Consider the following 6,554-nt stretch of genomic DNA (forward strand, 5'->3'; position numbering starts at 1 on the left):
TTTTGGGGGGATATATAATTCCATGAGTTTTAACTCATGTATAAATTCATGTACCCACTGCCACAATCAGATATAGAATAGTTTGGTCACCCCCCAAACTCCCTCATGCTGTCTATGTCTCTGACTTTTTGCTGACAGCACACTGTCTAGATTAATGTTACAATTTTGTATTTCTTTTTTAAAATCATTTTGGCCATAGTTGTTCCTTTTCGTTGCCATATAAATTTGAGAATCAGCTGGTCAATTTCTTCAAAAAATTCTCCTGAAACTTTAATTGGAATTGTGTTCAATCTATAAATCATTTGAGAAGAACTGACATCTTAACTATGTTGAGTTTTGCATTCATAACATGGTATATCTTGATTTATTTTGGTCTGCTTTGATTTCTTTCCTCATCACTTTGTAGTTTTCAGTACACAGATCCTGTATATGTGTTTCATTTTTTGGAAGGATATTGTGAATGGCATTGGTTTTTAATTTTATTTTCCAAATGTACGTTACAATTATAGTCACATATAATTGCTTTTGTGTGTTGACCTTGCATCCTGCAATCTTGTTAAACTCATGTTAGTTTTAGAAGCTTTAAAAGATTCCTTGGGATTTTCTACATAGACAGTCATGTCATATTCAAATAGAATGTCTTATTTATCTTTTTCTAATCTGTATGTCTTTTGATTCTTTTTCCTGTCTTATTGCAACTGGCTAGGACTTCCTGTACAGTGTTGAAAAGGAGTGACAAGAGTGAACATCTATGCTTTGTTCCTGATCTGACGGGGAAAGCATTCATTCTTCATCATTAGTTTAATGTTAGCTGTAGGTTTTGTATGGATTCCCTTTATCAGGTTGAGGAAGTTCCCTTCTATTTAGGGCTTACCAAGAGGTTTTTTAAAATCATGAATTGGTGCTAAATTTTGTCAAATGCTTTATCAGAATTAACTGATATGATCAGTTAATTTCATTTTTAAATTAAACTTTCATTTTTAAAGATTTAATATAGTGAATTACATCAATTGATTTTTAAATATTGAACCAGCCTTGCATTCCTGTTATAAACCTCGATTGGTTGTGTGTTTTTAAAAAATATATAGATATATTGCTGAATTTAGTTGCTATATTTGTTGAGAAATTTTGCTTCTATGTTCATAAAGATTTTTAGTTTGTAGTTTTCTATTGTTACTATATGTGTACGTTTCTAGTATCAGAGTAATACTGGCTTCATCAAATGAGTGGGACATGTTCCTTTTACTTTGATTTCCTAGAAGAAATTATGTTGAATTAAATATTTTATAGAGTTTTCTAGTGAAACCACTGAGCCCAAAATTTCTCTTTTGGAAGGTTTTTAACTATAGATTCAACTTCTTTAATATGTATAGGACTATTCAAGTTATCTATTTAATCTTGGGTGAGATTTGGTTGGTTGTGGTTTTTCAGGAGTTGTTCAATTTTAACTAAGTTTTGGAATTTATATATATTGGAATGTTTGTAGTATTTTCTTATTCTTTTAATGGCTGTAGGATCTGTAGTGATATCATATCTTTCATTCCTGTTATTAATAATTTGTGTCTTTTCTCTTTTTTCTTTGCCAGTCTTGCTAGAAACATTTCAATTTTTTTCTATCATTTAAAGGAAAAAAATAATGTTTGGCATAATTATTTTATCTACTACCTTTCTGTTTTTGATTTCTTTGATTCTGCATTTCCTTTATTGCTTTTTTCTCCCAGTTGGTTTGGTTTTAGTTTGTTCTTCTTTTTCTAGTTTCTTGTGGTGGAAACTTACATTGCTGACTTGAGACCTTTCTTTTTTTACTAATATAAGCATTTTGATACTATAAAATTTCCTCTAAGCACTACTTTAGATGCATCCCACAAATTTTGATTTGTTGCATTTTTATTTTATGCAGTTCAAATATTTTTCTAATTTCCCTTGAGACTTCTTTTTTGACCCATGAATTATTTAGAAGTGTCTTGTTTAATATGCTAGTATTTGAAGATTTCCCTCTTCTCTTTCTCATATTGATTCCTAGTCTATTCTATTATAGTTTGAGAACACGCTTTTTATGGTTTCAGTTATCTTAAATTTGTTAAAATTTGTTTTGTGACCCAGGATTATGGTTTATCTTGGTCAATACTTACTGTGCACTTGAAAAGAATGTGTATGTTACTTTTTTTGGGGGGTGGTGTTCTGTAAATGTCAGAAAGATCTGATTTGTTGATGATGTTTTTCACCTTGTCTGTATTTGAGTGTGGGAGTTTCCTTTCCTACTCCTTGAGCCACAATTACAGAGCTTCTCTAGAGCTCTCTTTTCATGTTAATACCCACTTTAGGGTTTCAGGCTGTGTCTGTGTCATGTTCAGGTCCAGAGTAACAAAGGGAAAAAAGGTGATTCACAGCGGGTTCAGTGCATCTTTGAATTCTAGTCTTATTCCCCTATTCACTTGTTATTATTTACAGAGTCCTCAGAATGGTCCACATATTCTATCTTGGTTTTAAGGTTGATTTTATGAAGGAATTACCATCTTATACTCTCAGCTCATGAGGGGTGAGAAAGTAGACCTCACTCCTAGTTTCTTGTGCCTCACTCTAGCCAGTTAATGTATTCTACCCCAAGGCTACACTATTTAGTTGAAGAATGGGCACGTGACTCAAACTGTGCAAAAAGAGTCATTTCTGAGACTTTTATGGAAACCCATGGGAAACAGAATGTCTCTTCACTGGGGTTGTTTAACCACTGGGATGGAATCTTGTTGCATCTTGGGAAGAGATTGCTGGAGAGTGAAACGGCACATTGAAGAAAGTGAGCTAGAGAGGAGAGACAAACTCCTGATGAGCTTGCTTAAACACCGAGGTCTAGCCATTCCTGAAGCTTGTAGGCATCTCCCACATTCTGGACTTTTCAGGTCTATGAGTAAACCAAACAAAATGAAAAGCCGACCTTCTCTGCATTAGTATCAGTTGGTGTTTCTCTCACTGACTAAAAGACACTTAACATATATCTACATATCCTAAGTTTCCTTTCAAACTCCTTTAAGTTCCTCAGTCAGGATTCTAGGGACCCATTGCCTTCTTAAGCCCTGAGGTAGCATCTCCTTTCTCAAGAGAGCAAATAGCTGATTTCATGGTTCTCCAAACATAAATGGCTGTCCTTAGAGAATCTCAGCATGCAAACTGGGCAGAGAAGCTGGGTCTCAGCACGGAGCCAGAGAATGTTTGTAAGTCTGCATCTGTTGGCAAGATTGATGTGCACGGCAGCCTGCGGGCCAGGGTTTATTTTTAATAATTAGAAGCCCATCTCACTTTTGAAATGTGCTGCAGCTTCCTGTAATGAAAGGAAAAAGACAGTTTGTCCCTCCTTTCCCTCACCTGGTGCAATCTACATTTCTGGGAACTTGAAAATGACATAGCTTATTCACCCCTGGGGCTCAATATTCGAGAAGGAAAAAAATGGAAGGAGGGGGTTTGGAAAAAAGACAGGCTTTGTAAAGATGGGAAAAGAAGATTATGTTTCTCTGTAGTGTTTTGCTAAAATTCATCAGGATCACAGACTATGAGGTAGATAAAATTTTGGCAGATAGGTGGGACACGTGCCTAGCGTAGCGTCAGGATCGTGGAACTTTAGAACCACAGAGACAGTGAGCTTGTAGCACAAGATTTTACTGATGGAGAGAAGAAGGGCCCTTGAGGAAAAGGGCCCTGCCTGAGGTCACTCAGAGAATTAACAACAGAATAGGAATTATGCCCCAGGGTCAGCTCCTCCCTCTGTGTCTCAAAGCCTTCCCTTCACAGCCCACACCATACAGACCTCATTTACAATTTACCCACATTTCCAGAAGTGCCCCTGTGGGGGGTCCCCATGTGTGGATATGCCCACTTGGCTTGGCTAGCCACCACCTGTCTGTCACTCATGCATCTGGCAGTCACCATGTGGGTCTTTTTGTGGTGTAGCTGAGTTACACCAGGCAAGGTCTGAAGTGCGGAGGGCACAACCAGAAGCATGTCACTTGCTTTGGGCAATGGACTGTGTGAAAGTGACATGTGTCACTTCAGGATGGACACCTTCAAGTACACCTGACTCACTGCTGTATCATCAACAGGGTTTATTGAGCACCTCTTCTGTGCCTCGCTTGGTGCTGGGAAGGCCCTGGAAGCACAATCTGCCCGCATTTTCTAGGAGCTCACAGATATGGAAGCAGTTGTCACAGAGGATGACTGGGGCTGGGCCAGTGCTATCTAGTGGGCAGGCTGGCTCAACAAAAGGAGTGATCAGTTCTGGGCAGTAAGGATTAATTAGAGAAGGCTTTACCAAAAAACACAGATCCCAAGCTGGACCTTGAAGGACGTATCAAGTTCTTCAGGTAGGCAAAGCATGTGTAGGAATTCCAGGTGAGGAAACTGCCCTCTCTACTTTCTTCTCTTGTGGCATTTATCTCACTCTGCCCTTTGTGACACCACCAGGTGTCTGCCTGCTCTCCTTACTGCCCTACTTAACATCTTTATGCCCCTGTCTCCATATCTATCCAGTGAGTGTGATTACAATGTTCTCTCATTAGGGATATTTTGAGAATTAAATTGTTTAATATGTATGGATATGTATGAATACGTATGAAGCATATAGAATGATGCCTTATGCACAGTATGAACTGAGTAAATGTTAAGTACAATACTTGTGCTTTATATACAATAGGTGCTCAAAAATATTTCCTTTGTTAAAATGCTCCTCAACTTCAAGTGACTCTTGTCATCTAAAATAATAACTAGTCTGGCTGTTGGAAGCCTCCAGTAGCCTCATACCTACTCTCAAAGAGCATCTCTCCCTTGAATTAGTTAATTCTCTGATTTGTATTGGTGTCATTCAGTGATCAGCTTGGAGTAAAGGAGCATCCACTATTGAAAGGCAGGCCTGTAAGCTCAGTTGCTTAGAGCATGGTGCTGATAACACTTTGATCCCTGTACTGGCCAGCCACAAAAAAAAAAAAAAAAAAAAAAAAAAAAGTCAGGGAGACACAAAAGAAAATGGCTCAGGACTGGTCCTAAGACAAAGGGGCCAGTTGAGGTAACACAATATATGCTTGCATCCAATCATAAAGAGATACCATAGGATGACCCCGCTTTCCAGCTTGTAGGAACGTTGACATGGAGAGAAGGGGAGGAGAGGGGAGTTATCTGACTGGGCAAAGGATCTCAGAAGATTCTCAAGTGGATATTCCAGCAAGTGCTGCAAACAAATGCACTAAGAAAGGGAAGGAGTTGTCCCGAAGAGCTGCAAAAACAGCACTGTACCAAGCAAACACCAGTTCTCTCCTTTCTCTTGCTCTTCTATTAATTCTCTGAGGCATGGGAGGTAGGTTTCCAAATATCACAAGAAGTCAGGCATGCTGCTGAGGATGACTCAGAAAATAATAGCACAGTTATTGGGGTCCTGGGAAGATTGGAAGCAACAGTGGCCCCAAGGAGGTAATAGAGTGAAGAGCTATATCAGAACACGCAAGTAAAAGTTAGAAAGAAAACCTGAGAACATGGGCTCACTTTGGTGACTGTGAAGGACCCATCTACAGATTGGAATTTTGGCAGTAGTGGCAATTTCATCTTTTGTGTGTCATCTCTCTGACTCAATGTTTTTATATGTTGCTTCCTGTTTATTAAATTCTATTCCTGATAACTTTGTGGTGAGAGAATTGGCAGGCATGCCTGTCTCCTATTTCATATGGTCTCTGGAGGACTAGGTGGAGGGTGAATGGAAGGGAGGATTTGCAAAAAAGAGCATTAATCAATGACACAGATCACCAGGAGAATTCATGGAAAAGTGCACTGAAGAACTTACTCACAGACATCTGCTCAGGGAGAATCTGAGACTGTCTACTTAAAATAAGTAAATTTTTAAAATGCTGTAGAATTCTGAGCTGAGATGGAGTGAGTTGGGAGACTGCTAGTTGGAAAAGACCCTGACCTGGCCTTGAAGGATGGCTGGACTTCAGATATATGGAAGAAGAAGAGACAGTATTCCAAGATGGGAGTGATGGTTAATTCCGTGTGTCAACTTGACTGGGCCATGAGGTGCCCAGATATTTGGTCAAACATTATTCTGAGTGTTTCTGAGAGAGTGTTTTTAGATGAGATTTACATTTGAATTGATAGCCTGAATAAAGCAGGTAGCCCTCCCTGATGTGGGTGACCCTAACTAATTAGCCTGAACTAATTATTCAGGCTAATTAGTTGAAAGCCTGAATAGAACAAAAAAGGTGATCCTCCCACAAATAAGAGGGAACTCCTCCTGCCTGACTGCTTTGAGCTGGGACATCATTTCCCCCCCATCTTTCAGACTTGAACTGAAACATGGGCTCTTCTTGGGCCTCCAGCTTGCCAGCTTTCAGACCGTGACTTATACCAGCAACTCTCCTGTTTTTCAGGCCTTTGGACACTGGCTCTCTTGGGTCTCCAGCTTGCTGACTGCAGATCTTGGGACTTCTCATTTTTCATAATTGTGTGAGCCAATACCTTATAATAAAGCTCTCTCTCACTACACACGCACGCACGCGCGCGTGCGCGCACACACACAC

The sequence above is a fragment of the Cynocephalus volans genome, chromosome 10 (assembly GCF_027409185.1).
Source record: "Cynocephalus volans isolate mCynVol1 chromosome 10, mCynVol1.pri, whole genome shotgun sequence".
In the NCBI taxonomy this organism is placed as follows: domain Eukaryota; kingdom Metazoa; phylum Chordata; class Mammalia; order Dermoptera; family Cynocephalidae; genus Cynocephalus; species Cynocephalus volans.